Genomic DNA, 13,725 nt, shown 5'->3' on the forward strand with positions numbered 1-13,725 from the left:
ACATTCCCATGACTTATTTATTTTATAACTGGAAATGCATACCTTTCACCCTTTTCACCCACTTTACCCCCATCTCTGGAAACCACTGATCTTCTCTCTGTATCCATGAGCTTTTTTTTTTTCCTTTTTTTAAGGTTCTACATATAAATGAGATCATGCAGTATTTGCTTCTCTCTGTACATTGTGTTTTATTTAGCATAATGCCCTCAAGGTCCATCCATGTTGTTGCAAATGGCAACATTTGATTTCTTTTTAAGGCTGAATAAATATTTCATTGTATGTAGATATACCACATTTCCTGTATCCATTCATCCATCGATGGACATTTAGGTTGTTTCCATGTCTTGGCTATTGTAAATATAGGCACACCTCATTTTATTGGCTTCATTTTATTGTGTTTTAAAGATACTGCATTTTTTACAAGTTGAAGGTTTGTAGTAACCCTGCATCAAACAACTCTTTTGGTGTCATTTTCCCAACAGCACTTGCTCATACATGTATCTGTGTTACATTTTGGTAATTCTTGTGATATTTCAAACTTTTTCATTATTATTTGTTATGGTGATCTGTGATCAGTAATTATGACTTGTTGAAAGATCAGAGGATAGTTAGCATTTGTTGAAAGATTAGATGATAATTAGCATTTGTTAGCAATAAACTATTTTTGGGGGGCGCTTGGGTGGCTCAGTCCGTTAAGCCTCCGACTTTGGCTCAGGTCATGATCTCCTGGTTAGGGAGTTTGAGCCCCGTGTTGGGCTCTGTGCTGACCGCTCAGAGACTGGAGCCTGCTTTGGATTCTGTGTCTCCCTCTCTCTGTGTGCCTCCCCAGCTAAGATTCTCTCTCTCTCTCTCAAAAATCAATAAATGTTAAAAAAAAAATTTTAATAAGAAAAAAACTATTTTTAAGGTTATTTATTTATTTTGAGAGAGAGAGCACGCACACACAGGATAGGGACAGAGAGAGAGGGAGAAAGACTTCTGAATGGAGAAAAGGAATTAATGAGGTAGAAAAAATTAAAAAATATTAAAATTTAAAAAAATTAAACACACACACACACACACATACACAAACCGAATCAATGATGCTAGATTCTAGGTGTATTTTGGTCTGGGTGTTGAGAGTGGCTTGACAGATAAGAGAAAAAGGGGAAAAAAAGAAAAGAAAAAGAAAAAAAAGGAAATCATTTGAAAATTTGGAAAAATGAATATACTAAAGTAGACTAAAATGAAATGATGGAACTAAAATAGAATCTGAAAAAATTTACACAAAAGTAAAAAATATAGTAGAAAAAAATTAAAGAAAAATATTTTTAATAAAAATTAAAATTAAAAATGAATTTTTTCTCTTTCTGTTGAATTCTGTGGTTCAGGTTGTACAGATTGTTGTGTTAATCCTCAGGTCAGTTTTCCAGGTGTGCAGGATGGCTGTATTTCATGGACGCGAGACACATAAAAAACTTCCATGCTGTTCCGCCATCTTGGCTCCTCTGAGGGAGAAAGACTTCTAAGCAGTCTCCATGCTTACGCAGTGCAGAGCCCAATGTGGGGCTCGAACTCATGAACCGTGAGATCATGACCTGAGCCAATATCAAGAGTTAGATGCTTGTCTGACTGAGTCACCCAGGTGCCCCTGGCAATAAACTATTTTGAATTAAGTTAGGTACATTGTTTTTTTTAAATACCAGGCTATTGCATGCTTAACAGACTACAGTATAGTGTACATTAGAGTGTGATCTTGAAATATTATTTCCCATTAAAAGAAATGAAGATTCCTTGGAGAAACAGTTGATTCTAGGTTGAGGACAGGAAAAGAATGGGATAAGTCTGGAACATCCAAGACTACTATTTCAGTCATATGAAAAGGACCCAGGAATCAAGCAGAATAAGCTTTCAGCAGACCAAGATGGAATGGTATGAATGTCAGTAAGGATAATAATGATAATGGGTTGAAATACATACAAAATACTTAAATTCATGCTCCATAATGATATTTTTAAAAAATGTTCCCTCGCTGGTTACTTCGGAGGATGACAAAAAAATCATCTCACTGTTGTGTAAACTCATGAAGGAAAATAAGCATATATCTTACATTGCCCTTCTAAAATGTGCCTTCAAATAGTTGAAAAGGGGATGTTCCTAACTACAGACATTTTCCAGCTAATAAAGTTGGAGTGATGGATTTGAAATCTGATTCTGTAATACCCAATAAGTGGCTCAGTGGCTGATGAGAGAGAGAGAGAAAGAGAGAGAGAGAGAAAGAGAGGGAGAGAGATTGATTTTGTCCTTCCTGTTATGGAAATACACAATACCCCCATCACCTATGAAGCAGCCTTAATTAAAAAAAAAATCAAATCTGAATTCGATCAAGCCTCTTGTCTTAACTCGGATTTAAAAGAAATACAAGGTGCAGAAGATTATGTTAAATGATAGTGTGAAGACGCAATGAAACTATAAGAAACCTGGATTCTTGAATAAATAATTTCAGAGAAAGAAAAATGATGGAGAGAGAATCTATAGGTTAAGAGAGATGTAACCTTTCATCAGTAATGATATAGGATCTCACATGGATTCCAAATCAAACAGAATACATCAACCAGAGAAATATGAAATCTGGGTATGTGATTCTATTACGGAGTTATTAATTTTAATAGGTGTGACAACAGTATTGTCATATAAAAATTGCAATCGTCAGATATTCTGTACTGAAGGAGAGATGAAATGATATAAATACCCGAGCTTTGATTTTAAAAATCCACCTGTGGATGTAGGTGAGGGTATAGATGAAGCAACATTGGCCAGGGGTTGGTAATTGTTGGAGCTGGTGATGGTACATCAAATTCACTGCATTATTCTCCCTTCCTTATTTTGAAAATGGACATAATAAAAGATTTTAAAAACATTATAAATCTCCACAACAACAATCATAGAATTAAAATCAGAGCAAGAAACTGTGTCACTTTCTGTAACAGTGGGGGGGGGGGGGGCGCGTCAATAAATACAGTCTAAAATTGAGAAAGGGAAAAAAGTAACATGGGACGCGGGATTAATTTGGAAGGCATAGCAGGCTGTCCCCTAGGTAGCTCAAAACTGGAAAAGGAGTTGCTGGGCCTCCTGGCGCTGAGGACTAGGCCTGGAAGGCTGGGCAGTGCGGCTCCTCCCTCCTCCTCTCAGCCACTCCCTCTGCTTCCATGTCTCTGCTTCTCTTACTACGCTCACCTTGGCACAGCCCCAACTTCCCAGGGGTGTGTGGGTACATTGCCCACACCACTGACAGTATCCTACTCTCTCAAGAGGATCTGATCAGTTGCCGCTCAGCCAGTGAATGGGCTGGCCTTGGGTTAGGTCATATCAACTGAGGCAAGCTTGTGAGTTTGTGGGGGTGTGAGTTCTTGGGCGGTCGCATGGAGTTTTCCAGAAACTGGGCAAATTCTCTAGAAGGAGTAGGTTTAATGGTGGGCAGGGTTAGCCGTGAAACCTAGCTGGTACAGGGATGGTTGGGTAAAGGAGAGACTAGAATTAGGAGATCAGACAGAACATCTTTGAGCTCAACTAATATTCACTAGGCACCTTCTTGGTGCATGACCTTGGGCTAGGTGCTGGGGACGGAGGGATAAAGGAAATTGAGATAGAAAACCTGTAACGGGGATGGGGAGGTGGACGAGGCTGGGTTTAGGCACTGAGTGCATTGGGGCTGGTCAGAGACAGGCTGCTCCTTTCTCTTTGCACATCCTCCCAACTGCCTCAGCCCTGCAAAATCCTACCTAACTCTCAAGGCCCCTTGCACACTCTGCTTCTTCCAAGAAGCATTTCTCATCTCCCTTTGAACTCGTAGCAATGTGTATAGCCTCTGACTGTAATTTGCTTTATTACTTTTTAATGTTTATTTATTTTTGAGAGAGAGAGAACGTGCAAGCAGGGGAGGGGCAGAGAGAGAGGGAGACACAGACTCTGAAGCAGGCTCCAGGTTCTGAGCTGTCAGCACAGGGCCTGATGTGGGGCTTGAACTCATGACTGTCAGATCGTGACCTGAACCAACGTCAGAGGCTTCACCAGACTCAGCCACCCTGTAATTTGCTTTATAATGACATAGTTTATGTCGTCGTAGTAATTGCACATTTTGTTATTATAATTTACCTCTTTGTCTTCTGCTCACGGACTTGTGCTAGACTGTAGAGTCTGTTTTCCAGCCACATTTGCAAGCAGGCAGGTATGTTGGAAGGGCCACAGTCTTGGACTTGAATCCCATGTTCACCACTTGACAGCTGTGTGACTTTAAGCAAGTGACTTAGCCTCTCTGAGTTTCCCTTTTTCATTTGTTAATGAAAATGATGTTCACCTCAACGTGTTTATGAGAATTAAATGATATCACAGATGTAGAGCACAGAACTGAGCACAGAACAATTGATTGATGTGTGTTGAATGAGAAGGACCAGGTTAGGCCTTGAAAGGTGAGTAACATTAGCATAGCTGAAAAGATGAGAGAGAGGAAAGTACATACCCAGAGGTATGCCCTCCAGTCCCTTAGGGGACAGGGGAGGAGGGTGGGTTGGCTAGGGAGAAGGGCAGCAAGTGTGTCACATTCTGGATGGGACATGACTTCTTGTCAGCAGAAGCCTCTGTAACTCTAGGAGTCAAGCAGCCCCACACACTTGTCCACTGTAATGGAAAGTCTGCCTTTGGGCTGTAGCGTGCCTCTTACTTGATATCACTGTCCCAGGGAGCGGACTCAGTAACTGGGGCAGTACTAAGGGTTGGTCAGGCAAATGGAAATGGACAGTCATGTCAGAGATGTTCAGTAGCTGACCCCTCTGTTCTACTTGAACCTGATATTTTCGTGGGGGGCTTGTGATACCAGATCCTCTAGGGTTTCCCCCATCTTGGCAGCCACTCTTAGAAGTCTCACTTCTGGGCTCTGGTTCCTCATGCTGCTGTTGTGGGACATAGGTCTGAGTCCCACTCTCCTGCTCTGTCTAGATTATCTCCCCAAGTCTTCTTGTCCTCTCACAGCTTAGACACCATAAATATGGTGGTGGCCCCCAAAGTGACACCTCCAGCTTGGCCTCCCCCTGCCCCCCCCCCCCCCCACCAGAGCCAGATTCAACCAACTGCCTGTGACTCTCTAGATTCTCCCCTAAACCAGTTCTTTCCCTGGTCTCATTTATCTCAGCAACTGGAACTCACCTTTTTCTGAGGGTAGAAACCTAGGAGTGATCACCTATCGTTTTTCCCTTTGCCTTCCCCATCTCCCCGTCCGACCTTTTAGCAACTTCTGCCAGCTCTACCTTTAAAACTCAGCCCAAATCTGCCCACTTCTGTTTACATTGCCTCCACCCATCCTTGTCCAAGCCATAATTATGTTGCACCTGGACTAATGCCATAGCTTCCTAAATGTTTCCATCCTTGCCCATGGCAACCATTTTTCTTCTCTGAGCAGCTAGAGCCAGTTTAAAAAACCTAAATCTGATCATTTGTGCTCCTTCTTAAAATTTTCCAGTGGTTTCCCATGGCACCTGGAAAGAAACCCAAACCCCTAGCTTTGGCCTCATGGGTCAAGGATCTAGCTCCTTACTGACCTGCCCTCAAACCATCTTCCCCATGTCCAGTGTGCTCTGGCCACGTTGGCTGCTTCTGCCGTAGGCCTTCTGTAGTTGGTATTCTCTTTTTGCCTCAACACTTCCCTCCAGGTGGTTTTTGTTTTCATTTGCATTCTTTGGCCTTCTGTGGCCCCTCAGTCTAATGTAGGCACCTGGTCATTTCTAGCACATCATTCCATTTATGTTGTCTGCAGAGCACTTCTTACTCTCTGATATTTTCTTGTTTATTTTGTCATCTATTGTTTGTCCCCCCTACTTGAATGCCCATTCCTTGAGAACAGGCATGGGCCTGTCTTTGTACACTGGATCATCCTCAAGACCTAGTATGGGGCCCGGCACACACTAGGTGCTGTCGGGTCTGGAATTTGGTTTTACCCAATTTACAAGCTAGTACACTAGCCTTTTACTATTTCATGGATGCTAGAGGAGACATGAGACTCTAGGGTCAGAAACACAGGAGTTTATTACTCCCAGGACAGCAAGCAGCATAGCATCAGCATGCTTGCATCAGATCCAGTTCTCACGGGAGACATGATATGGGCCAGATGGAGACTGTACATGCAGTGAGTTTATTTTGCAGTGAGGAACATTGAACTTGGGGAATTCGTGACTTTTAGAGTAAGGAGGAAGCAAGCTCTTTGTTCCTAAAGAAAGCATTACTTCATCCCTCCAGGTTGCTTGCTGGCATCACCACCCTGAGAAATGGCCCAGGTAAAGAACAGTCAGGCCTTGTACCCCTGGTATACTAAACAAGGTATGTAGGAGCATGAGAGTTCCATAGAAGAGTGTCTCCCCAAGAGGTATGTCGCAAATATTAGTTACAGGAATGAATGAAAGAAACCTAGTCTTGTGCCCAGGTACTACTAGGTTTTGATGCCTGCAGGTAGACTCACCTGAGGTCAATATCTCCCTGGATCCCTGCCTATCATGTACTCTTGGATTCCCTTCACCATTACTCTTCTCAGCCCTCATGACACCTCACACTTACCTGCATTAACTGAAGCTGAATGCACGCTGAACTGGTAGCACCTTCCGCTAATGCCTGAGCCAGATACCATCTGCCTGCTGGGTGGGATTTCCCCCAGTGTCCGTGACTGGGTCTATCTCCTCAGAACCTGCCCTGGCCCACCACCACATTGCACTGCTGTTAAATGGCCTAAGGTTGGCCCTGTCTAAACACATGACCTGAGGAACAATGGTGCTAACAATGGCATTTTCTGGTCCATATTGGACGTGTAAGACCAGGATGTCTGTTGTTGTCCTCCTACTTCTCAGCCTAGAAAGTACTCTAAGGAATGGCATTCAATTCACTTTTCCCTTAATCCAGAGTCCAGACTTACGGATTTGTAAAGCAAGTTCAAATTGACAGTATGCTGGGTTGACATAATTTAGTGATGCTGACTGACCAATAGAGCTCTCAGAGAATGAAGAAATATTTGGAAACCAATTAATTTAATTGGCAGAAAGGCTTAACTGTCAGTAGTTGGAAAATTTATAGTAATCTACCCAGAACAATCTCACTCTGTAAGCAAATTACACGGGAAGTTAAATTGTATTCAGAAAGCTGTCTGGCAGGTACAGAATTAGACCCAACACTACCACACTGCTAGGTGATAGGAAGGTTTAATGACCTCCTGGTTTAAAAGCCTGATGCATCTGTCTTTATATTAGAAACATACCTATCGGCTTGAGCCTTATTGTTTACCCTAAAGAGCTCTTGGTTATGAGCCAGTCTTTGCCCCTCGGGCTTTCCTTTTTCAGTGTTTCCAGGTTGACAGTTCTCCCTTGTTGATCAATTTTTTTTTTCTCCTCTGGATTTTACTTCCAATTATCTTCTATTCATTTATGCACAACTAATTCGTGAATACGTCTATTGTAAAAGATTCAAGCAACATATACATATAGAGAGAACAAACACATAAAAGTTCTCATCTTTCCCTGTCACATCCTTCTGCCTCCCCCCTCTCCTGTCCCATCTTCAGTGGGACACCAGGGAAGTAAAGGTACTGGTATACAGGAAGGCCTCTATATGGATCTGTGATCATTTCTGGGAGAGGAATTTGTGAGTGATTTTTGTTTTCGCTACATTCTTCTGTATTAAAAAGGGTTTTTGTTAAAAAAAAATAGCTCATATAATTTATAATAAAAAACATATTTCTTATTAAAAGGTAAAAACAGCATGGCCTTTGCAATCTCACAGATAAGAGTGTAAATTCTGGCCATAGTCCTTTCTCTCTCTGTGGCTGTGTATATGCTAATTTACCTCCTTGAACCTCAGTTTCCTAATCTGTAAAAAGTGAATATAACACACTCTCTCTTGCTTATATGTTGTTGAATATGTTGAATATGCTTATATGTTGTTGAATATGTTGAATAAAGTATGTGAAAGCACCTGACACATGACTGTCACCAAATAAATTTCCTTCCAGTGAGAAGAAAGTGCATGTCGCCCTGGGACCCCTTTTCAGATCATTTCTAATTATACAGGTGAAACATTCCAAAGCCCCAACATCGTGAAGATATTGTGTATGTATATGTGTAGGTGGGCGCAAGAAGGGAAGGAAATGTAAGAATAAAACTGTTAGAAAGATGCCCTATTATGTGCAGGTACCTAGTATCACTGAACTGTACCCTTAAAAATGGTTAACATGGTAATCTTCTGTTGAGTATATTTTACCACAAAAGTTAAAAAGAAGAAAGAAAGAAAGAAACTAACAGGAGAGTGAGAACACCTTTCCTTTCCCACACTCTTTGAGCCCTGGACTTTCTCAGGTAGAGATGCAAGCCACATTTTGTGTTTTCTTAGTTTCAGCCACAGTGAAGGCATTTTTCCCAAGGGGCTATTTCCGCCCATGTTAATTTCCTGTTCTAATAAATACAGGTCAACATGTGATACAGAAAGTGGCTTTTGTTTGTATGTTTTAAAAATACTAACTAAATGAAGAGACGTGTGATGGCTGGCACATGCAGGTTCCGCAGTCAGGGCAGCAGACTGGCAGGTGGAACCGTCGGGGACTAGAGGCGAGGACTGGGAGTGTGGGGAGCACATGGAAGAGGAGACCCCTTTTAAGTTCCTTCCCTGCCGCCTGGCTTTCCACTGCTTCTTCCCGCATGCCTTTCATCATAGCCTTAACAAAAGTTATTTGAACACATTGGCTCCACACTTGGAGATGACTCTGAGGGAAGGAATTTCAGTGCTTCAGCACTTTGTTCCTCGGACAGCCATCTGCTGCCCAAGCGATCTGACGGGCAGTCAGAGTAGCCGCCATTCATCAGGGTCCATCTGTGCACCAATGTCTTCGTCTCTGAGCTTTGCGTGTATGTTTCTCACAGTGATCCTGTAAGGTGGGTGTTATTATCTCCACTTTATAAATGTGGAAGCTGAGGCCCAGTAAGGCTAGTGATTTGCTGAAAGTCTCACTGCTAATTAGTGGCAGAATCAGGATCCAGATCTTGATCTGTTTAATCTCTAAAGTCTACACTCTTCATTATACTTGGTAGGTCACTTTGCTTTGCATTTTAACAGAAGTATAAAACAATGGAAAAAATAAGATGGGGGTTAGACCAGATCAGTGGTTCTCAACTCTAACTGCTGTTGGGTTCTCCGGGGAGGCTTTAGAAAGCCGACAGAAACTCAGCCCTACTGCCAGGGATTCTAACTCTGGTGCTCTGGTCCCCAGGTGATTCTGAGGGGCAGGTGGGTTGAGAACCCTGATCTACACCAGTGCTGCTCAAACTTGGGATCCAGATCAGCCAGGATTGTGTAAGAATGCAGATTCCGATTCAGTAGGTCTAGGGTATGATGGGAAATGCTGCATTTCTTTCTTTTTTTCTTTTTTCCTCTTGTCCTTTTTCTTTTCTTTCAGATCCAAGTTAGTTAACATACAGTGTAGTGTTGATTTCAGGAGTAGAATTTAGTGATTCATCACTTACATATAACACCCAGGACTCATCCCAATAAGTGCCTTCCTTAATGTCCGTCACCCATTTAACTCCTCCCCCTACCCACCTCCCCTCCATCAACCCTCAGTATGTTCTCTATTGTTAAGAGTCTCTTATGGTTTGCCAGGAGATGATACATTTCTAACAAGCTCCCAGGTGACGCTGAGGCTGCTGGTTCATGAACACACTTTGAGTAATGAGGGTCTGAATGATCTCTAGGTTACTGTCCTCTACTAACATGCTGTGACAGTAGAGAAAGCAGTTCTCAAGCACAGGTGTTCTGTATCCAGCAAACATCTGCCTCCCTATGTCCTGGTCATCGCTATCTGTCGCAAACAAGCAGTATTGCTTTTGGTGGTCAAAATGTGTGAAAGCCAAACATCAGTAAGGGTGCATCGTGTAACATGGTGAAGGGTCATGGACTCTAGAACCTGCTCATATCCCGGTTCCGTTGCTCACCAGCTGTGAACTTAAGCAAGTTGCTTTGTCTCCCTGAACTTTAATTTCCTCAACTTCAAATTGAGGCTAATAAACTCTTATCCTCTTTGGGATATGGGGAGGATTTGATGGGTTAAACCTAGATGAAGCACTTGGCACAAATAGATGCCCAATAAATGGCAACTGCTGTTATCTTGGTGAACTTTGCAAGCTGATCTAATCTTCTAACACAGTTCCTGTAGGTCAAAGGGATCCTCATCTGTGTCCTCTGCAAGGATCATCAAACACTTTGATATGAATGTCAGGTGACACTATGACGTAAGAAATTTTATGATACAGGCCCTTCAGGCTAGCATTTCTGCCGTTGCCTAGGGAATGACTGGGACAGAGAGACTATTTCCTCCCTTCTCTGGACTGTTAGATTATCTCTCTATCTCTGTTGCCTGCCTGTCCGAGGCAAATCCCCCAGTGATTTTTGCTATAAAAACAGACAACGTTAACTCTTGAGGTGTTTTCTTCAATGCTGTCATCAGACTAATGTTGGTAGTAACTTATTCAATCAGATATTCATGATGTGCCCAGGTACCAGGGATACAAGGATGAACAAAAGGTTCACAGTTTGTTGAGGGGAGGCAGACACTAAGCAAACAAAATATACAATTATAACTGTAGAAAGTGCTATGAAGGAAAAGAACAGGGCACTCTGAAAGAAAATATTAAAGAGCTTGTGCCACTAACCAACTTTCATTTAAAAAGAGCCTCTGATTGCCCACGTGTATGTGTAAAATGGACTGGACCGGGGCAAGTGGGAGGACAAGCACTTAGAAGCTCTTAACAGGTGTCCAGGCCTGGGTGCTGGCAGGGGAGCCTGGGAGAAGTTGGTGGGATCAAGACTTGGAGCAGGGGCGCCTGGGTGCCTCAGTCAGTCAAGCGTCCCGTCTGACTCTTGATGTCGGCTTAGGTCATGATTCCAGGGTTGTGAGAGCTAACCCTGCAACAGGCTCCACGATGAGCTTGGGATTCTCCCTCTCCCTCTCTTTGTCTCTCTCTCTTTCTCTAAAAGACTTGGAGAAAATTCCCTTCATTTGCTTTATCATAAAATGTTGGCTTGTAGGTTTAATAGTTTTATAATTTTTCCCCGTTTGCTCAATGTAGAAGACACCATATTGTCGTCATGAAAAATTCCAACCGGTTCTGTGGCTTTCCCTTTGTAGGCCCCTCCCTCCCTCCCTCCCTCCCTCCCTTCCTTTCTCTGTTTCTTCTGTAAAATAGCGGTGGTGATAGCAGGCATTGGTATCACAGGGTCTAACATTTTTCCTTGCCCTGTCATTTGAGGACTCCAGGACAAATTAAAAGAATGCACAAGTACAAAATGTAAAGCTTCAAACTTAGTAGCTGAAGCAGCTTTAACAATACAGAGAGTTGGATTTCCTATTCTTTAAGAACTCTTGATTTCCTCTCTTTCAGGCCAGCATAGGTCAGTGAAATTAGAATCGTACTTCAAGCACAGGCTGCGTGAGTCAGGAAAGGTCAAGGCCACAGGATGCTCAAGCCAGAACTACAAAGCAAAACAGGTCTCTGTCCCCAGGCACCGTACCTGGCTCTAGACTGTGGGAATCCAAGAGGCAGCTGGAGCATGAGTCACCAGCTAACACCAATTGACACATGCTGGGTCACAATTATCCTAGAATCACCTCATATAAAACCTGGCTGGAATGATTTACACACCCTAAATAGCTCAATTGTCTCACAGAAATGAGATAGTAGAAACATTTCTACTAGACTACTATGATCGTATATTTAGTAGATATAGAGTAGAAACATTTAAAAAACAAACCTTCTAACGTTGCAGGTTAGGAAATATGGGACCAGAGATGTGGTCCCAAATGTGGGACCAACCTAAGGTCACACTGCTGTCACTTGGCAACACCCAAGAACCTGAAGTTAGGCACAAGGAAAATGTCCTTGGACAATATGGTAGAGAAGTTGCGTAATTCTGCTGACAAGACAGAGACGCTCAGCCATTCGTTTGAATCTGTTGGTAGTTCTAGGTCCAACTCAATTGTTGATGCCTCAGTGGCCTCTCCTCGCAAATTCCTGACAATGTGCACCGGATAGTTCACTGTAGGGACATCACCTTCTTAATCCCCTAGGTGTTAAGGAATCAGGGAAACCAAGACCTCATCCTGCTCACGGAAAGGCTGAGAGCCTCTGATCCCAAGGTCAGTTGGCTTAAAAAAAATTTAAGTATAGAATAACGGAAATAGAAACATGACATACACTCAGGTTCTTGCCACCCAGAATTAATAACTATGAACATTTCTCCCAAAGAATTTTGAGCATCTCTTTTTCTTCAGAATGGCTCAGGCATTGGAAGGCACAGGCCGAATTTACTATCTTGCTTGATCAGCCCGATTTCTGTCAAATTAGAATATACAACTAGGACATGAAAGGGAAAGAGATTCTTTTTTTATATGGTGCAGAAGTGGACCATGTGATGAGTTTTGACAAATGACTACCACTGTGTTGTAAATTGCGTTTGCAATTGGAACTACATAAAAAGGCGCTTTAATTTACATAAACTTTTTTTGCTGTTTTCACTTCCTCTTAAAACAGGGAATAACCTGGGGATTTTTGTTTACGGGCAGAAAATGCTTACTTTCAAAAAAGAGAGTAAAAGTTAAGTTTACAGATTTCCAGTGACAGAGATTCAAGGGAGCTAAGTAGCTCTGGAAAGTAGATGTTCAGAGTTTTGTTGCCTAAAACTTTAATTTGTCAAGTTTTGGAAACATGTTTGAACTGGGAGTCAGGAAATCTGAATTCTAGAATCAGTGTTGCCACTAATGCTCCGTTATGGCCGCTAGCCCATCACTTTACCTCCCAAGGCTGAAAACCTAACGTTTTATGCTTTAGGAAGAACTTGATTCCACAATGTCCGTCTTCACAGGGCTTTTGAACGTAACTTTCTTTACCTTTGGTACCTTGTTGACCAATTGGTCCTGATTTTCCCCATCACACATCACAAGAAGGCTTGGATACGGACACGAGTGCTGGTGAAAGAAACTAGTCAAGCTGATGCACAAAACACATTGCCTGGGCATCATGTACACAATGGACAGCCAATCTGGACCAGCTCCAGCTCTGAGAGTCAAAGTCCACCTGCTCCTGGATCCTAGTTTTGCCTCCACAGATCCCCCCCGTGTAGTAAATGTGATTTTCTTGGTAACAAGAGCTATAGTTTTCATCCATTTACCAAACACGTTGTAAGCACCTTCTTTTTGCTAAGGGCACTGTTTCTCACCTTTATTGGAAGAATGGCCTAGAAGAGAAGTTACTTTAGCAATTCCTTAAGCGTGTCTGGTATTTTTGCTGTAAACATCTTTGCCACAAGCATTGTTGTCATGTAACTAATTGTCCAGAAGGCAATTTTTCTATAAAAGCCCAAATAACTGGTTTCATTCCTCCATTGATGAATCAACTGCCTCTGGCAGTTAATGTATTGAAACTACTTATCAGTTTCATTTCATTTCTCCATTGACAAAGTTCTCCTATAAATCTTAGCTAGCCCTCATAATGGTCCGTACAGGGCAAGTAGATGAAATAGTGAGCGTAACAAGTACATGTATTGACTTAACAGAAAGTATGGTGATAAAACTTACAGGAAATGTGAAATGAGCATAAAGCCAGATGACATCCTAGTTAGAAAGTGATAGCCTATCACGCTGATGACAAAGCTCATTTACAGTGCATC

The sequence above is a fragment of the Puma concolor genome, chromosome C2 (genome assembly GCF_028749965.1).
Source record: "Puma concolor isolate L17-30 chromosome C2, mPumCon1.1.hap2, whole genome shotgun sequence".
NCBI lineage: Eukaryota > Metazoa > Chordata > Mammalia > Carnivora > Felidae > Puma > Puma concolor.